Source organism: Mobula birostris, chromosome 14 (assembly GCF_030028105.1).
Source record: "Mobula birostris isolate sMobBir1 chromosome 14, sMobBir1.hap1, whole genome shotgun sequence".
Classification (NCBI taxonomy): Eukaryota; Metazoa; Chordata; class Chondrichthyes; order Myliobatiformes; family Myliobatidae; genus Mobula; species Mobula birostris.
Genome location: NC_092383.1, coordinates 80,586,956 through 80,608,184, shown reverse-complemented (window position 1 = coordinate 80,608,184; position 21,229 = coordinate 80,586,956). Strand labels below are relative to the sequence as shown.

At 44.4% G+C, this 21,229-nt stretch overlaps 1 protein-coding gene across 2 annotated transcripts in view; it reads right to left on the bottom strand.

Annotated features, from left to right (window-relative positions):
* Positions 1-19,668, bottom strand: part of elk4 (ETS transcription factor ELK4) — a 40,440-nt gene extending 20,772 nt beyond the window's left edge. For both annotated transcript variants that reach the window (XM_072278739.1, XM_072278738.1), the window contains exon 1: positions 19,133-19,668. The gene's annotated coding sequence lies outside the window, so the exon portion shown is untranslated. The remainder of the gene's footprint in view (positions 1-19,132) is intronic.
* Positions 19,669-21,229: the final 1,561 nt, after the last annotated feature.

Sequence of the window (21,229 nt, the reverse complement as noted above, 5' to 3'; positions counted from 1 at the left end):
GCGGGAGAACAGACGATATTTAAGGGCTTGGCAGATTCTCAAATATTGCACAGCTCAAGGGCAAATATCTGGCACCCAGTACTAGTGACACTCGAGAAAACATGACCAAACTATATTTAGAATGGGCAAAACAAAAAGCTATGCTGTGGTATGCTGGCAGGAGTATTGTGCCATTTCTCTCTTCCACTGTGTCAGACACCACAGACCTCCTTAAGGTTTCAGCTGATTGGTTAAATGTAATTTTAAAATCAAGGGTTCTCAGCAAAGAATCTCTGAGACTCTGCCTTACAGAATGAACAACTGTAATTCAGGGCCTCCCCCGGGGCTGCCAATCCCCACAGATTCACTCCACAGTGCCCAGGAATTGAACATTAATCTCCAGGGCAGTGGCACCCAAAAATACTCCTGGAGGCAAAGGTGTGCTTTTCATCTTCCTGAAATGTTTAATGTACTGGTAATAAAAATGACATTCAAAACAAAAAAACTAAAGACTTTGACCGGGTGCGGCAGTCGGAGAGGGAGATCACATGGTGAAAATGGAGCCATCCAGCCAGCATTAGGAAGATAATCCTTCTCAAAAAGACAAGAAATTCTGCAGATGCTGGAAATCCAAGCAACACACACAAAATGCTGGGGGAGTTCAGCAGGTCGGGCACTATCTATGGAAATGAGTGCAGTCGACGTTTCGGGCCGAGACCGTTCAGCAGGACTGGAGAAAAAATGTTGAGGCCTCAGAGTTAAAAGGTGGGGGGAGTGAGAAACACAAGGTAATAGGTGAAAGTGAGAGGGGGGAGGGATGTAGTAAAGAGCTGGAAAGTTGATTGGTGAAAGAGATACAGGGCTGTAGAAGTGGGAATCTAATAGGAGAGGACAGAAGGCCATGGAAGAAAGAAAAAGAAGGAGGAATACCAGAGGGAGGCGATGGGCAGGCAAGGATAAGGTGAGAGACGTTAAAGTGAATGGGAAATGGTGGGGGGGGGGGCTATTACCATAAGTTTGAAAAAAAATGTTCAATCAACGTTCATGCCATCAGGTTGGAAGCTACCCAGATGGAGGCTTCTCAACTCTTGCTCTCTTTATAGCAAGGGTTCCCAATCTTTTTTTATGCCATGGAGCCTCACCATTAACCAAGGAGTCCATGAACCCTTACTTTTAAAGTCCTGATTTATTACTTTTTCTTTTCCACCTCACCTCACCTTTGCTCAAGAATGATGCTTGTTTCCTGTAGTAAGTGGGAATCAGTGCCAAGCAATGAAGAATTGATCCCTGTTCCAATTCACCCTCAATGTGCTAGCAACACCTCAAAGCTGGTAATCATCACTCATCTAGTTATTTCAGAAGGACGTGGTAGCATTTTCCCTGAGCCATTACAAATGATTGGAAAACAGAGTGGTTTGACAGCATTTGCAGAACACTAGTTAGGCATCAAACTAATTAGTGTGGGATAGAAAACCCAGTAACAAGATTTATTCCCCTGCAAGATACAGTATTGTGTAGAAGTCTTAAGCACAAATATAGTGTTAAGACATTTGCACAGTACTGTATATTGATTAAAATAGGAAGTTGGCTGAGAAACAGAAATGAGAGTATTAAACTTTTTATTAGCTGAGTAGAATTAAGTGATATTTGGTAACTGGAAAGACATAATATACAGTACTGAGCAAAATTCTTAGGCACCCTAGCTATATATATGTTCTTAAGACTTTTGCACATTAATAAATCTCTTTCAGGGTTTTCCAACAAGAAGGCAGATTCTTGATCACTTTCATAAATTGGTTTTGATTATTGATACAGTGAGTGTAACCATCTTGCCTTGAAATGTAGTGGATTAGCTTTATGAAAACCCTTAACTCTGATGTTTTGGTATGCTGGAGGTCACCTCTGAGTTGAAATTTAAATTGACCAATTATCTTCAAACTGAAATGAAAATTGTAGATCATGAGATGAACATTCTGCAATGAGTGACTTGTTTCTTGTTCCTCCAAAGACTTTCAATTGGTACAGGTATCAATTAACATGGTTTGGAGGCTTGCGTGGAGAACTATGTAGGATGGAGTCAGTGCTTTATGCTTTGGCTCTTGGTAGGGTCACCCATGCTAAGCAGGTCAAAGAGTACAGGACAGATTGAGTGGTCTACTGGTTCTCCAGATTTGGAGGTCCGCTCAGGGCTAACAACCCTGACTGGTAAAACAAAACTGTTAAGGAAACAGCAATGAAGAATCCTTCCACATCTGAGTGTGGTGGTATTCCTGAGTCTCTACCTGGGACTTGCATAACTGACAGCAGTGAAAATCGAGAGGAAGCTACTGACACAATGAAGGAAGGCCAGAGACATAACAGGCAGTAAGTAAGTTACATTGGCAGTGATTACAGTGCCAATTTCCACTCTCACTTCTGTGAACTGAATTAGCATAAATCAACTGGTGAAGTTAGTGAGCCAACAGACAAATTATGGAACATTGACATGAAGATAACTTGAATCCCGTCACAGCGGATGGGAATTTAAACTTGGGTCATTAAACACCTTAATAAAAAAGGTAGTCTTACTAATGGCACATAGTGAAAAAGCCTGACTGACTTACGAATGTACTACAAGGACACAAATTTTCTGTGTCTTACAAGCCTGAAGTAAGTATGGCCCCTGGACCTCAAGTGTGGTTTTCCAACAGGAAGTCATATTCTTGATCACTTTTATAAACCACCACCTTAGTTTCATAAGCCAATGAGGTACAGGAGCAGAATGAGGCCATTTGGTCCATCAAGTCTGTGCTGCCATTTCATCATGGTTGATCCATTTTCCCTCTTAGCCCCAATCTCCTACCTTCTCCCCATGCCCGGACTGATCAACAATCTATCAACCTCTATCTTAAATATACCCAATGACTTGGCCTCCTCAGCTGCTTGCGAAAACGAATTCCACAGGTGCACCACTTTCTGGCTTAAGAGATTCCTCCTCATCTCCATTGCAGATGGACAGCCCTCTATTCTGAAGCTTTGTCCTCTGGTCTTGGACTCCCCCACCATAGGAAAACATCCTCTCCGCATCCACTATATTGAGGCCTTTCAACATCTGATAGGTTTCAATGAATACTGCCAAACATAGGCTAACACTCCCATACAATGCAGAGATATGCTCCATTGTTGCGGAAGCTATCTCTCAGAATAGAAACTTACTAAGTGATCGGCCTTCTTCAATCATTGCAGTCCTTGAGTGAGCAAATGAGTCCATAGCTTCTCAAGGCAATTAGGGATGGGCAGTTAAATGTCTGCTCAGCCAGCGAGGGCAAGATCCTTGAATGTTTAAGTAAAAAGTAGGCATCATCCCCAATGTCCTGGCCAATACTTATCTGCTAACACAACCATAAAAAAAATTGTTTGATGGCATTCTGCTAACAACAAATTGGCTGTTGATCTGTTTCAACTGTAGAAGCAATGCAATGTGAAACATTTTAGATTTCCTGAAAAGATGCAAGAGATGCTACAGAAACGTAAGTCACCAAGACTGGAGGTAGAGGCACGAAGGTCGAATCTGAGGGTCCAGGCCAGAAACTGAGATTAGAGACCTGATATCTGCAAGTTTATGTGTCCAGGCCAGAGACTGGACATTGGAAACCCAAGTTATGTGAGTTTGAATCTCTGGGGCTAAGGACTGGAGACCTGGAGATGGCCTGTCCCTGGGTTTGGAACCCTGTGTAATGAGGGTAGGAAAAAATAGCTTATTTTACTGTTGTCTTGTTTTGATCTGCTGTTGTTGTTGCTTACATCGTTCTGTGTTGTGTTGAACATTATAGGCATGTTACGTCGGAGACGGAGTGTGCGGTGACATCCTTGGATGTGTTGGTTGTTAGCACAAACAACACCTTTCACTGTTTGTTTTGAAGTACATGTAATAAATAAATCTGAATCTGATATCTTGTATCTGGGACTTAACACTTTTGATATGGTAAGTCCTAATATATATAATTCCTTAAGATGTCAGTTGTAAAATTAGTCAGCTCCATCATGGATACTAGCCTCCGTGGTACCCAAGACATCTTCAAGGAGTGGTGCCTCTGAAAAGCAGCTCCATCACCAAGGACCCCACCACCAAGGATAAGCCCTCTTCTCATTGCTACCATCAGGAAGGAGGTACAGAAGCCTGAAGGCACACTCTCAACAATTCAGGGACGGCTTCTCCACCTCTGCATTGAACCCGTGAACACCACCTGATTGTTTTTTTTATTTCTGTCTTTGCACTACTTACCTTCATTTGACTATTTAATATACATATATATACTTAATGTAATTTAGATTTTTTAAAAAATATTGATCATGTATTGCATTGTACTGCTGCCGCAAAGTCAACAGATTTCACGATGTATGCCGATGACATAAACCTGATTCTCATTCTGATACCTTAAACTGAAACGACAGGGAACTTATTTGATGTTTCGTTATAGTCCAGGGCTCTAGTTTACAAGTTTATCCTAGGTGGCATAGATGAGGAAAATCTCAGACTGGTTTACACACTGTCACTTTTACAGTATCAACAATCTTGGCCTCTGGCGGAGCATGTGTATTCTCTATGAGACCCTGTGCATTTCCTTCAGATGCTCTTCTTTCCTCTTATATCCCAACGAACTGCTGACTGGCAGGTTATCTGACCACTGCAGGTTGTCCCTAGTGCGAGGAGTTGAGAAAAGATGCGAGGGAAAATTAGCAGAGTACTGAGATTGTTCGGTGGGTTTATTTAGACACAATGGGCTGAAATCCAGTGTCATTAGCTCTATTTCTCATCCACAGATGCAGCTTCACCTGCTAGGTATTTCCAGCATTTCCTGTTTTTAATTGGGCTGACTAGCCTCTTCTGTGGTGTAAGGAGATATAGAACTTCATCCTTGGGGTTTGCCCCGTTGGCTGGAATAACTCGATATTCTGCTGCTTCCTCGCAGTCACTGGGCTGGGGAAGAGGAAGGGAGAGGCAAGTCACAACCCAATGGTTTCCAGTTGGCAACTAAGCTCCTCAAGTGGCAGGGATGGATCGTGCTGTCCCCTCACTCCTCTCCGCCAGTTCATCAAAAGATGGGCAAATAGCTAAAACAGCTATTAGCAAGACAACTTGGCAGAATATCGAGGTCCAGCCATCAGCCAATTTGGGGTCAATACTGAAGTTTGATCAGAAGTCCAGAAGCTGAAGCTCAAAGGCCAAAGCTTGATGGAAGCCCAGATGCTGGTCCTACGGTTGGAGGACTGTCCGTGTGTGTGTGGAAGGGTGAGAGGGAGAAAAGGGGCTTCTTTTGGTGCTGTTATTTCGTTGCTTGTTGTGTTCTGTATTGGTCTGTCGAGAACTGTGGGTTGCTATGTTGGCGCGAGGATGTGTGGCGGCTCTTGCGCACTGCCCCCAGCGCATTCTTGGGCTGTGTTGGTTGCTAACAATAACAATACATCTCACTGTATTTTCCCATTTACATGTGATAACCAAAATGAATTTCAATCTGAATCAGAAGATGGCAGCTTCAGGACAGAATGCTGCCAGGACTTGAGGAAGAGGTTATGCAAGCTAGAGCTCCGTTTCTTGGAGTATAAGAGATTGAGTGGTGGCAGAGCAGACTCGATGGGCCAAATGGCCTAACTCTGCTCTTACAACTTATGGCCCTTTTATAGGGGTGGTAAAATCATGAGGAGCATAAATATTGCAGTTGTTTTCCCAAGGAAAGGGAACTGAAAACTGGAGGGCACAGAGAGCGGGCTAGATTTAAAATGAATTTGAAGGGCAACTTCTCATGCAGAGGGTAAATGGAATGAGCTGGCAGAGAGACCAAAGGGAAGTAAATGGGCCCAGCTTAGGATGGACACTTTGATCAGCATGGATGAGTTGGGCCGAAGTGCCTGTCTCCATGCTAAATTACTCTATGACCCTCTGTAAGATGAAAGAGAAAATTAACCAGAAGGGTAATTGGTAAGAAGAACCGAAGTGGACAGAAGGAATTGTTAGTTTTAGCCGGTCAGTGTAATGTTCCAGAAAATATTACTAGAAGTGGACTTGGCAGTGAGTTTTCATTAGGAAACTAGAAAATTAGATTAACTTCCATGAGACGGCAACAGCTTGAAGAGCCCTTTCAAAAGGGCTGGCACAGGTATGATGGGCGGAATGTCCCTCTTCTGCACTATGTGATACCCTAAAGGAAAAGCCTTGGCCGAAATGAAGCTGCATTGCACAGGAATCCTGGGAATCCAGTTTTATGGGTTGGAAGTATCACAAAATTGGGTTGAGCAGCACGGTAGCGTAACGCAATTGCAGCACCGACAACCCAGGTTCAATTCCCGCCACTGTCTGTAAGGAGTTTGCATGTTCTCCCCAAGGCCACTTGGGTTTCCTCTGGGTGCTCCGGTTTCCTCCCACATTCCATAGGTTAGTAGGTTAATCGGTCACAGGGGTGTAATTGGGTGACATGGGCTCTTTGACTCAGAAGGGTCAGCAACAGTGCTGTATCTCTAAATAAGATTAAATATAAATCTTTCTAAATTCACGACACACAAGGAAGGGCAGTCAACCCATGCCTACCACTCCCATCTTGCAGCGTCCGAGCCCTTGTCCTGCTGGAGATCAGAGTGTTGATGGTCAAACAAGCTCAGCCCTTCTTGCTGTCCCCGATTTGCCTTTCACTCTAACCCGCTCCTCCCCTTTCCACCAGGGGAAGGCATACTGTGGACGCATGCCAGGATTGCTTCTTACAAAAGAACGTATGACATTTAGACATAAAGCAGGTGGGACTTGCACAGACAAGCCTCAGTATAACCTGGCAGCTTTTCAAAGCAGCGAGAAGGAAATGTGCAGGAACAGGCTTCAGTCTCTGTGTACTGACTCCAGGGCACATTGTTTATGAGACCTAGAAATGAGACAGTAAGACTGATACCCTGGGAAATCCCTGCTCAAAAACCACCATCACTTGCTTCTCCACAACTTACACTCAGTGGTCACTTAATTAGGTATGCCTATACACCCACTCGTTAATGCAAATATCTAATCAGCCAATCATATGGCAGTAACTCAATGCACAAAAGCATGCAGGCATGGTCAAGTGGTTCAGCTGTTGTTCTGAACAAACATCAGAATGGGGAAGAAATGCCATTTACTGTATGAGACTTAACCGTAACTGAGTATCTGAGAAACTGCTGATCTCTTAGGATTTTCACATGCAACATTCTTTAAGTGCTTACATGGAAAGCTGCGAAAAACAAAACACATCAAAGTTGCTGGTGAACGCAGAAGGCCAGGCAGCATCTCTAGGAAGAGGTACAGTCGACGTTTCGGGCCGAGACTCTTCGTCAGGACTAACTGAAAGAAGAGCTAGTAAGAAATTTGAAAGTGGGAGGGGGAGATCCGAAATGATAGGAGAAGATAGGAGGGGGAGGGATGGAGCCAAGAGCTGGATAGTTGATTGGCAAAAGGGATATGAGAGAATCATGGGACAGAAGGCCTAGGGAGAAAGAAAAGGGGGAGGGGGGAAAAAGCCCAGAGGATGGGCAAGGGGTATCATGAGAGGGACAGAGGGAGAAAAAGGAGAGTGAGAAAAAGAATGTGTGTATATAAATAAATAACAGGTGGGATACGAGTGGGAGGGCACTCATCCAGTGAGTGGCAGTTCTCTGGGTGGAAATGTCTTGTTAGTGAGAGAGGTCAGAGGAGAATGGCCAGACTGGTTCAAGCTGACAGGAAGGTGACAATAACTCAAATAACCACGTGTTACAATACAGTTGTGCAGAAGAGCTCTCTGAATGCAGAACATGTTGAACCTTGAAGTGGATGGGCTACAGCAACAGAAAACCTCAAAGGTACACTCAGTGGCCACTTTACTAGGTACCTCCTGTACAGATAATACCTAATAAAGTGGCTACTGAGTGTGGCCACTTAAGATACAAGAGACCACGCTAATTTAGCTACAGAGATATCCTTCACGCATAAACACAACTATCACAAAATTGACACTGATTTGAATGCCAAAGTTTAAAAGTTGATACATCAAATGTAAGCAAAATCAGTTGTAAGTGAATAAGGAAATTACTCTAGGTTCAAACTTTAGAGGGTTGTGGGGAGGGATGGGCAACAGATTGAATCATTTGGAATGGCATCTAAATTGCACAAGTTTGATAAAATCTAGAGAGAGAGAAGTACTGCATTCATAAAACATAAGACATTAAGACCATGAAACATAAGGACAGAACTGGGATATTCCAGTCTACTCTGCCATTCCATCATGGCTGATATATTATCCCTCTCAACCCCATTCTCCTGCCTTCTCCCCAATAACCAAGTATCTGTCAATCTTTGCTTTAAACATTACGCAATGACTTGGGCTCCGCAGCACTCTGTGGCAATGAGTCCCACAGAATCATCACCCCCCCCCCCCCCCCCCCCAGCTGAAGGAATAACTCCTCATCTCTGTTCTAAAGGGATGTTCTTCTCTGGGCTGTGCTCTCTGGTCCTAGACTTCCCTTGCTATGGGAATCATCAAGTCTACTCTATCCAGGCCTTTTAATATTCGATAGATCCCCTCTCCTTCTTCTAAAATCCAGTGAGTACAGACTCAGAGTCATCAAATGCTCCTGTTATGTTAACTCTTCCATTCCCGGGATCATTCACTGACAATCGCCAACTGTGCCAATGTTAATACTGTGTGTTCAGCACCAAAACCCATTCAAGTATCCTTCATTGCCATCTATTTACTGCTTGAATATTGAGTAAATCTATTTTGCCAGGCAGTACAAATACTTTTTATTTGAATTAGTAGACAGCTCCAGATTTATTATGTTATTTTATCATTGACCAGAAGTAGCCATTTCATGCAATATTAGAATCTATTTTCATCTCTGTCATCAGGAAGTTGGCAGTGAGTGGCATTCTCCTGTGGCTGCAGATCAAGTTGTGGAGGATTTTTGTTTTCTTGGATATTGATCCAGAGACAAGGAAAAAGTGATAAATGTCCAAATTAGGACAGTAGAAACCAAGCAACTCATGATGGCTTTGTGAAAGGATGTTTAGTGTTATGGCTTGGCTTGGATGGTGATCAATCCATCTCCAATTCTTGAGTGTCCCAATCTTCTTGACTACAGAGATCCTGCAGAGAGTGAAAACCTTGATTCACACTCACAAAATGCTGGACGAGCTCAGTGGTCTGGCCTGAAGCATTGACTGTTCAATTTCTTCCATAGATGCTAACTGACCTCCTGAGTGGCTCTAGCATTTTATGTGTGTGACTACATATAGGATGGCCTCATCCCAAGCAAGCAGACAGTACTTCAAACTCTTGATTCTCTCTGCTTGTCTTTGGAGGTTCAAGAAGCAAGTGACTCATTGCAGAAAATTCATCTCATGATCTTCAGTTAAAGAAGTCATACAGCTCAGAATCAGGCCCCTCGGCCCATCCAGGCCATGCTGAACTATTATTCTGTTTAGCCCCATCAACCTGCACCTGGACCATAGCCCTGCATAGCTCTCCCATCCGTGTACGTATCCAAACTTAAATGTTGCAATCGAACCCATATCCACCACTTCCTCTGTTCCACACTCCCACTACCCTCTGAGTGAAGTTGGCCCCCTTGGGTTCCTTAAATATTTCATAATTCACTTTTAACCTATGGCCTCCAACCCTAGTCACACCCAACCTCAGCGAAAAAAGCCTGCTTGCATTTACCCTATCTATACCCCTCATAGTGTTACCTCAGTTTGTAGATAATTGATCAATTTTGATTTCTACTCAGTGGTGACCAATACATCAGGGTTAGGGTTTTTAATAATGCTAATCCATTATATTTTAAGGGGACATGGTTAGACTCCTTATTGTCTTTGGAATGCTGATGAAAATGGAATTCAGAGCAAACAGCGTCACTCAACAGAGCTGGATTGTGTAAGCACGAGAGGGCAGATAGATAGATGGGGTAAAATATGAATGTGACTAGTAGGGAAATGGATAATGCATTGAACGTGAGAAAATGGGCAATAATTATGGAGTCATACAGTAGAGAAACAGGCCCTTCAGCCCACTTCAGCCAGGCAGCCTAAATGGGCTACTTGAGCTTTCCACATTTCCCTGCATTTGTCCCAAATCCCTTTAAAGCATTCTGACCTAAGTGGCCCTCAAAATGTCACTTAAACATTGTGGCTGTACCCGCCTCTCCCACTTCCTCTGGCAGCTCATTCCAGCTGCCCACCACCTTGTGTGTGGAGAAAATTGCCCCTCAGGTCCCTTTGAAACTTCCCCTGGCACCTCAACAAGTGAGCACAGAGTGTGTAGGGGGTGAGGAGATGGATGGTGTACTGTGTCTGAGAGGGGAGGGAGGTGAATGGCGTAGAGTGTGTGCAATCAGATGCATGGATTCTAGTGAGTACGAAGCATGTGGAAGTAGTAGAGTTCAAATGCAAAATAGAAATGAAGGAATGTTGTATAACCCACTAACTAAAGGTACAAAGGCTGAGCAGCAACTTGTTCCTACAGGTTAGTTCTTATTTGAATTGCTGGGTTGTAGAAGCTGTGGAACAGCTTTTGTTGGCTTTCCAAGTTACTGAGTGCAGAGCACAGCATCGCTAAGCAGAGAGATAGGAGGTTAAGAGTAACCAAGTCCTTCTAACCAAGAAACTACTTCAGAGGACAAGGAGCAAATACAGACACACCTTGCATCTCGGTTTATTGCAGAACATACTCCTGTCCATAAACATAAGAGATTCTGCAGATGTTGGAAGTCCAGAGTAACACCCAAAATACTGGAGGATCGGAGAGGAATAAAGAGTCAACGTTTCAAGCTGAGACTCTTCATCAGCACTGCGGGACTGCACAGGCCTCGAACGCTGACACATTAATCCTATCCTTAGATGATGCCTGACTGGCTGAGCTCCTGCAGCATTTTGTGTGTGTGTTACTCCAGGCCTCCAATAAGAAAGCAAGGACAAATCACACACTATCCTGACTGAGGTGTGCATTGACCATAGCTTCGTTCATGATCACTGGGTCAATATCTTGGGTGATCCCTTCCTAAAAGCACCTTTGCCACTCCCAACTCCCCACCCGCTTCTCAAGGTTAACCAAGGAAACTTGGTCTCACTCTCTGCAGCCTTCTCTGTAACTGATCGCCTGCTCACATTTCCAGCCACGATGAAGAATCCTTAACCTAAAACATCAGTTATTTCTTTCCCCCCTGACGCTGAGAGATCTGCTGTTTTTAGTTCAGATTTTCAGCTTCTAACGCACTTTACTCCAATAAGCCTCATAATGATGACCTTACTAGCCTCAGTCACAACTTAGAACATAGAATGGTGCAGCACCACAAGAGGTTCTTCAGCCCGTCGTATCTGCACTGAACACAACGGCAAATTAAATTAAATCTCTTCTAGCTGCACCTGATCCATATCCCTCCATTGCCTGTATATTGATCCGTCCACCTAAAGTCACAATCAGAATCCTTCATTATGGCAAAGTATGTGGACACATACAGGGAATTTGATGTCGGTTTCCCTGAGCTCTCGCTGTACAGTATCAAAAAGCAAACAAAACAATAGTGCAAATAATCGTGAACTATATACAATGAAGTATACCTGTGTATGTACAGGTGGACTTGGTTTATAATAGACTAAAATTCAAGTATGCATAAGACTGATGGCATACGGAAAGAAACTGTTCTTGTACCTATTTGTCCTGGCATACAGTGATCTAAAGCGCCTGCCAGAAGGAAGGAGTTGGAACAGGTGATCTCCAGGGTGTGATGGGTCTACAATGATGCTGCTTGCTCGCTTCCTGACTCTAGGTGCGTATAAGTCTTCTTAATCACTACCATTTTATCTGCTTCCACTACTATCCCTGGCATCCCGCTCCTGGCATCTACCTTGTAAAAAAAAACCTGCCCTGCACATCTTTAAACTTCGCTCCTCACACATTAAATCAGGGGTTCCCAACCTTTTTTATGCCATGGACCCCTACCATTAACTGAGCAGTTCTTGGACCCCCAAGGTGGGAACCAGATTTAAAAGCATGTCCTCCTCTATCTGACATTTTTTCACTCTGGGGAAAAAAAAAGATTTTTTCTGTTATCCTACCTATGCCTCTCACAATTTTATAAACTTCTGTCAGAAAAATTTTGCTTTTTGAGAACAAAACAAGCTCGATGTTTCTGTGAAACAAGCTTTGCAATAAAATGAATCACAACTCAACTGGTTTGTTGAAGCACACTTTTTAACCTCAGTTGAAATATGGAGGAAGAGAGTGACAAAGAGTAAGAGTGAGGGTCTAAGGGTGAAGGAGAGAGGAAAAAATGACAGAGAGGGTGATGTCTACACACAGTTAGAGTGGCTGAGAAGGGAAATGAAAAAGATATGCACAGACAGAAAGAGGGAGCAAGAAAGAAGAAAGGCACACAGAGAGGGAGAGTTTGACAGGTAGATATCCAGATGGGTGTTTTAATATTTTATTATACATCCCAAAGCGTTAGCACACGTTTCTCAAGTAAATCAATGTTCACATAAATAGATTTAGTTTTGCAGGCTGGAGTTGCTATTTATACTATTTGCCTGGTGCAGCTGAGGAAAACTCAATGCAATATTTTTCCAGGAATTTGCATTCATGTGGAACACTGCACAGTTAATGAAGACAAGCCAGGCAGCCGCAGTGTGTACTTTATTGTCTAATCCCAAATCGACTGTGTGTTTCTGTGGAGGGGTGGTGAGAGGAGAGAGAAAGAGAGATAGAGAGGCAGAGAAAGAGAAAAATAGGACAGTGTATGGTAGTACCAAGAAATGAAAATTAAAACAACTGGAGAAATCTGAAATCAAAGCAGAAAATATCAGGAACACTCAGCTGGTCAGACAGCATCTGTGGGAAAAGAAACAGTTAATGTTTCAGGTCGAAGACCATTTGTCAGAAGGACATCAAGTTGGCCCAACGTTGAGGTCTCATCCAACCAAGCAGAACTCAAGTGCCACCTAAATGCTTTGCTTGAGTCTCTACACCCTGATTTTTCTCTACAACAGTGAAAAGATCTCAAAAGTATCAAATTGTCTATGAAGCATGAGAATATCAATGAAGAATGCTATATAAATCTGGTCTTGCTCAGTAAGAAGCAACTAAACTGCAGCTGACATAAAACTACCAATGTTGTATTAAGGTCGCACTGACATACATCTGGGTCAGTGTGTTAGAGACTGGTCAGAGCCCAAGAGTTCAAAAAAACGGGTTACCAAATTCTCCCTGCAAACAGAGCCTAGGTGAACATTTGAGAGATCAGAAAACAATTAAGATATTGTGATCAAAGGCAAGGAGTGAAGGTCAAGACATCCGATCATCCCTCCCGGGCGCCAGAGTAACGCAATGCTATTACAGCCAGGGGCGTCAGAGTTCGGATTTCCTTTCTAATGTCACCTGTAAGGAGTTTGTACCCATGGAATGCGTGGGTTTCCTCTGGGTGCTCCGGTTTCATCCCCAGTCGAAAGGTGTACCAGTTAGTGGGTTAGTTGGTTGATTGGTCATTTTAAGTTGTTCTGTGATTTGGCTAGGGTTAATTCGGGGTTACTGGGCAGCAAAGCTCAAAGGGCTAGAAGGGCCTATTCCACACTGTATCCCCTACGTAAAATAACATAAATCAATAAATAAAATAAAAATATTACCGGAATGATCAACCACACCTTGGAGGAACTAATGATTATCAGGAGTTAGCACGGTAAGTCAAATCAGCAACTCATGTTGTCTTAGATTGTGACAGAGTGCCTCATTGTAAGAAACTAAAATAAGTCCTATTGTGCCTACAATTCTCACTGTCCCTTGTCTCTGCAACCACAGGTGTCAAAATTAATCACATTTGACCATTATAAATAAAACAAAAAATCCTGGAAAGAATCACCTTGTCAGGCAGCTTCTATGAAAGGAGAACAATTCATTTCTTTGATATTGATTATTTTCCATCAGAAATAGTTAATAGGATTAGTGCAAATTTGTCTTTAGTAGATGGCATGGACTTGAAGGGCCAAAGGGCTCCCTTGTGTGCTGTTTGACTGCATGAGGCTGGAAATGGGGGGAGCACTTGTAGGTGATTACTGAGTTGGAAGGGTCAACATCATGAAGTAATTTGTGAACGGATGCTGATGTACATCAGCAGGTAACCAATGCAACTTGGTGTGTTAAGATTGTATAGTTGTTAGCATACACTTAACATATTTAATTAATTTCATTTTACTCTTCAAGCGGCGCAATAAAAGTGGCCAGAGACAAGAAGCAAGCAAGGGTGGATGTTCAGAATAAACATTTTTCATTGACCAATTCAGCATTTCGGGCCGAGACCATGACTGATTGCATCACAGCCTGGTAAAAAAACTCCAGTGCGAGAGGTTACAGGGAGTGGTGGACTCAGCCTTTTCCATCAGAGGCCCAGCTTTCCCCACCATCAAGGACACCTACAAGAGCAGGGAGCCCCAACCTTCTTTATGCCATGGACCAACACCATTAAGCAAGGGTTCTGTGGACCCCAGGCTGGAAACCTCTGTATAAGAGGCAATGTTGGAGGAAGGCAACAGGAAGGACCACTGCCACCTGGGCCATTCCGTCTTCTTGATGCTGCTACTGGGCAGGAGTTGCAGGAACCTGAAGAACCCCCACCCCCACCTCAAGATTCAACACCAACCCATTATGCCTATGTTTCAAATTGACTTCTAAAACCTTAATGCCACCTCTTCTCTCAACTCACACTAGCATTATTATGGTTAGTTTGTTGTGTAAGGTATGTATAATTTATGTTAATTTTAACATATGTTTGTTAAGTATTGTGCTGCTGCTGGAAAAAAGTTTATTTTTATGGTATTTACATCCTGGGTATGTATGTCCGTGACAGAGAACTTGAATGAAATTATGATTGGGAGTAGGCTAATGAACCCTTTCAGCCAGCTTGTTTATATAAGAGATACTGCAGATGCTGGAATCTGAAGCAAAAAGCAAACTGCTGGCAAAACTCGGCAGGACAGCCAGGATTTGGATGGATGAGTGGTCAACCCATATCTATGACTGTCTAGTTCCTTCCACCGATGCTACCAGACCTTCTGAATTCCATCAGCAGTTTGTTTTATTTTTTGACCCTCAATTAATAGTCAGCTTGTGAGCTCAATCCTGCCCATGGTAACCTTTCATCCCCGTGCTTATCATGAATCTATCAACACGTGTCTAACTTCAACAAAGGCTTGACCTCCATAGCCCTTTGAAGAAGGAAGTTCCATAGTCATAACCCTCAGGTAGATATCTTTCTTCATTCATCTTAAACGGCAGGCCTCTTATTTGTGAAACACCAGAGGTCCTTTATTATCAGGTTCTCCTACAGGAGGAAGCATCCTCTCCACAGCCATTCACTCAAAGGTTTCTCAGATATTCCAACATGCAGGCACCTCCCAAACTCCACCCAGCTAATAGGATTCACCGGCCACCCGTTCCAGCCTCATCACCTGCAGCCTATTCTCATCCGCAGTCCTTGTACACTCAATGAACCAGCCGCCCTCAACCAGTTGCTTTTAGCCTTCCCGCTCTCACCTTTTTATACTCGAGTGGATACACGCCTAACCTGTCCAACTTCACAGGGCAGTATTACAGCAGAGCTGATTTTAAAAAAAACTTTATTCATAATAAAAAAAATGATTTACAAGAATAAATTATTCAATGCCTTTTCATTCTGTACATTCATAGTCAGTGGTTTCCATGCTGTTCTACTGCATTCACACACGTCAACTGCACTGCTGGTGCTCACGAGGCACTCCAGGGTGGTATTCTGCTACAACTGAGCTGGGCTGTTCCCACACAACTCCAGTGATACGGGTTCAAACCTAACTGCTGCTCCCGTTTGTGTGGAACTTACACATCCTCATTGTGATTGTGTGGACCTTCCCCAGGTACTCCAGTTCCCTCCCACTCGGCCGCTGGAAATCATCTCTAATGTCCAGCAGAGTGGGAGGAGTTGATAAGAATGTGGGGTGAATAAAACAGAAATATAATCTAAATGGGTGATTGGTGGTTGGTGGGAAGGGCCTGTTTACGTCCTGTATAGATCTGTAATCTGTTCCCCTATGCAACTTCATCTGCCAGGAAATACAGAGGAGGTCTGAAGCAAAATCAGAGCAGCAGGGACGGTTCAGCAGTGAACGATAGCTTCAATAATAGACTGCAAAACGATAAGCCACGAGGGGCCACCAACCAAGGCAGAAGAGAAACTAAACACGACGGGGAACCATGTACCACTTTAGGCAGGGAGAGTGAAAGCTCGAGGCCAGCCGGTTCGATGAGTGACTCTGGATGAGAACCGGGATTAAATGTGCTGCAGGTGATGAGTCTGGAGCGAGTGGCAGGTGAATCCTATTACCTGGGTGGAGTCTGGGAGGTGCCTGCATGTGCAGGCTGGGAAGAATCAGCGGGTGCAGCCCTGATATCACATGGGGAGTAGTGGAAAACGCCATTCTCTCCCAAATCAATGAAGCAGGGTAGTGTGGTGGTTAGCTCAACTACTTTAGAGTACAGGTGACCTGGGTTCAATTCCTGCCACTTCCTGTAAGGAGTTTGTATGTTTTCCCCGTGACTGCATATGCTTCCTCAGACAGTCCAAAGACATACTGGTTGGGAGGTTAATTGTCAATTGCAAATTGCTGCATGATTAGGCTCAGACTACATTGGAGGATTGCTGGGTGGTGCCGCTCAAAGGGCTGGAAGGGACTATCCCATGCTGTATATCAATAAAAAAAATTACTGAGATTGCTAGATTTTGCTTTGTTAAAACATTGAGCAATACGGCACAGTCCTGTTGTTCCACAATGCTGTGTCAAGCAACATAAAACTACTCTCCATAATCTTCTTTCCTATACACCCCAGGACCCTCCATTTCTTTTTAACCCTTGTATCTTTTAAATGTCTCTATTGTATGAGCCTCTAGCACCATCCCAGGCAATGTTTTCCAGGCACTCATCGCTGTGTTAAAAAAAACACTACATTTGACATCTCCCCCGAATTTTTCCTCCTCTCACCTTAGATAAAGATACTATGACTTATAGACGAGAACACGTTGAGAAACAGAACAAACATGATTTAATTGGAGAGCCAAGCAGATCCGTTGACTAAATGATCTACCAGAGGCAGAAGCCTGATACACCGAAGTCAGCATGCCCATCGGCAGGGACCCAAAGGAATCACGAGGGCCTGGGTCCCCGGGATCGGAGGTCCGCGCCAGTCGGGAAGTTGCGGTCCGATGATCAAACCCATGACTGGTGCGAAATCCGAAGTTGGAGGCCCAGTGTCTGCGCGTCTGAGAATCCGAGGCAAAGGACTGGAGGCTCAGAGGTGACTGGTCCTGAGATTGGAGGCCTGTTAGTCGGTTGTTTGCTGTTGCTTGTGTTGTTCCTCTGACGCGCTCTGTTGGCGCGAGATTGTGTGGCGACATTTCCAGCACGTCCGTGAGTGTACAGTACAGTGTTGGTGGTTAACACAAAGGACGCATTATGTGTGATTCATAAATCTAAATCCGAATTTGATCAACCAATTTCTTCCCTCTTCAACTCGCTCTCACATCTGGCGTCACCTTATCACGAGCACTAACCAAACACAATTGCTCTACAAACCACTAAATTATTGACAACTTTGCCCTGTCCTAACGAACAAAACAACCCGCGGTTAGAGAATAGGACAGTATGTTTCCTGTACTTGTGTGTGAACGTTTGTTGTTCTTTATTCATTTAAGACGTAGAAGTGTCAGCAGCTACATTGAACCAGGGGAAGCAGATTACCAAGCGCCAGTGGGGCATACGTGGACCCAAGGGATGGTTCTTTTGACTGCCCGTGTCACCAGCAGTCTATCCACGACTTACATTTTATTATCACCAGTGTATAAATAACATGGTGATATATACTGTTAAAAATAATGTGTGTAGGTGTGAAAATAATCGAACCGCCGGCTCTGCTGGCACTGTTTTCTGACATTACTTCTGAACGATTTCCCACCCACCTCATCAAGTTATTCGCGGTAAGTGGCTGGAAGCCTCTACCTCTGGGGCAGCGAAGTGCCAGGTGAGCTGAATGTCACCGCCACTAGATCAAGAGCAAAGCAGCCTTTACAGATCAGTCCGTGACTTAAAATGTAATCCTCCCATCCCCATCCCCGCCCCACATAAAGACAGTAATAAATGCCGAGTTGTCCTTGCCACAGGTGCATCTAAAATGCTGCGCTCCCAGCCTTTTGAAAGGCAATGGTCGTGTCTGTGTCTGAGCTCGTGTGTGTATGTGTGCCTCTGTATGTGTGTGTGTGTGTGTATTTGTGTGTGTGGGTGTTTGTGTGTGTGTGCCTGTATATTATGTGTCTCTCTGTGTGTATGTGCCTGTGTGCGTGTTTGTGTCTGTGAGTATCTGTGTGTGTGTGTATATCTGTGAGTATCTCTGTGTGTGTCTGTGAGTATCCGCGTGGCAGAGTGGCGGGTGACAGGCGTCGGAACTAAAACCCAGTTTCCAGCTTCACCTAGTGCCCACACACGCCCATTATCCAGCAGCAATCTCTGCGTGAGCCACCTCGAGCTGGATGCCAAACTCAGAGTCGCCGGAGCTCCTAAACCAGTTCGTAATCTGATCCCCCTGAGAGAGAACGAGGGAGAGCCTCTCATTTATAGTTGGCGGGTTGGGGAAAGTGAGGGTGTTCGGGAAGTAACCAAGAGACGACAGGATGAAACGCAAACCTGCAGACCCATACTCGGGCCTAAAGAAGGCCCAATCATCGGAGTGGGCGGTTCTCTTTATCAGTTTAGCTCGCCAATTTAAACCGTATAGTATAACCCCATTTATAAATAAAAATCAACCACGTCCTCTTACTTTATTTTATGCTTTCTAGTCAGTCATTTGCCAACGCTTGAATAAACTCCCGACTTCACCACAAGCAAGGAGTCAACAGCTGGGCTCGACCCCGCTACATCCGCCAGCTCGATACATTTTAATCCAATTGTCTCCCCGCTCCCTTCAAAAAGAATTTTGATACACAAGAACCAAGAACAAGAAGGAAAATAAACAATCTTGTAAGACGAACAACTGCAACAGCGGGGTGGGGGTGGGGTGGGGAGAGAACGAGACACACACACACACACACACACACACACACACACACTCACCCCAACTCCGGCGAGTCTCTGCAAATTCTGGGACCGGCAGTTCCAAGGTGATCATGCTATTTACAATGTTGAAAATCAAATCAAAGTATCGTTCACTGCCACAGAGAAAGCCTCTCCGGTCGTTTTGCAGGAGGCTGGGGGTGTGGAGAGGAAGAAGAAGGAGAGACTCTGGGTAAAGGTTGCATTTCCTCTTCGACCTGGAGGCGCGGGTCTCCCAGTTCCCACCGCTCAGTTTCAAGCCAGTCGATGTCTCGCCCCGTCCGCTTGTTAACTTCACCGCGTCTGCTGTCTCCGGGGATTTCCTGGTGTCGGAGCGAAGAAGATAAGGCTGCTGGCGGCGGGTGACTATGCGTGGATCAACACTTTAAGGATTCTCCCACGTTTTTTTTTGTTCTTCTTTGCTTCTCGCCCTCCTCACGCAACGTCAAGAAGAACAAGGGGTCTCCGCAATCGCCCCTATCACTTGCCGACGCGGTAAAACAGCTCTGCCCTGTGTCGATTTCTGTCAGGTTTTCCCGCACCCCGCCCCTTTCTCCCTTCCGATCGATTCCCCCTCGGTTCCTGGGAGCTGTCAGACATCCGTGGGAGTCCGCGCTGTCCTACGCACACGCCTGTTTCACTCTCGGCGTTTCGTATCGCAGCATGGAAACTCGAGACATAAACGCACATCGGCCTAAACAGAAATGGTACTGTGGAGGTCACTGTCATTTGCCGACTCGCGGCCGGTCAGTAGCTTTGGAAGTTATACAAGAACTTAAAGAAGTACACAACACACAGCAAATATTGGAATCTGGAGCAAAAAATAAGGAATCTGCAGGAGGAACTCAACGGATCAGGCAGCATCTTAAATATTGGGACAGATGCAGGATCTCCATTCTAAACGTCGTAAGTTCTTTTGCTCCCACAAATGCTGCTCGATTTGTTGATTTCCTTCAGCAGCTTATACTCATATACTCATACTTATATACTCATCGGACCTTACACTGCTAAATCCCGATGAAGAGTTTCGGCCCGAAACGCCGACATTTTCCTTTTTTCCAAAGATGCTGCCTGGCCTGCTGAGTTCCTCCAGCATTTTGTGTGTCTACCTGATCCATTCCCGGCTCCACTTCCACTTTCCTGCCCAAATTTACCACCTCTTAACCAAAGAGCCATCCGTCCCGAATACAGTTAGTGAGCGGCATTCACAGCCCTCTGTGGGAGTTCCCCAGAAATTTTCAGCTTCTCTAAAATTCCCCTTGCATCTCATTCATCAAATGTTTATCTAGGTGTATTTTTAAATACACCGGTCGTTCTGCCTCCGCCGCCGATTCAGACAGTAGCTTGCAGAGCCCCGTCACACTTTGTGTAATTCCCTCCCTGTCAACTCCTCTCTAAACTTTTTACCAATTAGTTTAACCTGCGCTCCTTAGTAAGTGACTTCAATGTCAACAGAAACGAGGCCTTTCCTGTAAATCCCATCAAGGCCTCTGGAAATTTTATACATCTCAATTAAATGATAATTATCCGTGAAAACACCAGGCCGTCCAAAGTCCAGTTTAAAATAGAGATCAGACATTTTAAAGCATGGGACATTATTAACTGGGAAATTAAAGATAATGAGCTATCTAATAGAACATTCAAAGAAATTGAAAATGCAAGGCCATTGAGAAAGAGCCAGAGTATAGAATTGATGTCCCTAACAAATACCAGACACTGTGCTGTAAATCTGTCGTCACGTAGTTATTGTGGTTAAAAATATCAGGGTCTGCAGACCCTTGTGTTGAGGATGAAATAACAGGCACTGTTCGCTGTTGTTGAAAGAAAGTCTCTGTACTCGGACGTTCGTGTGTTCGTTCTCGTTTTCTTTCTTTCTTTCTCTCTCTCTCTCTCTCTCTCTCTCTCTCCCTCCCCCCCCACCCCCCCCCCACCCCACTAGGGTACTCGAGTTGGATACCCAGGCAAGAGACGCGGTAGATTGTAACATCGAAACAGCGAGTTGCTGGTCTCCCCTCTCTCACTGTTGGAGGGGCGATACCTGTCTCTCCCTTGCTAGTGGGAGACAGCCTATTTGAGGTGTCGAAGTTTGGAATGGACAGTAGAATGGACTCTACATCA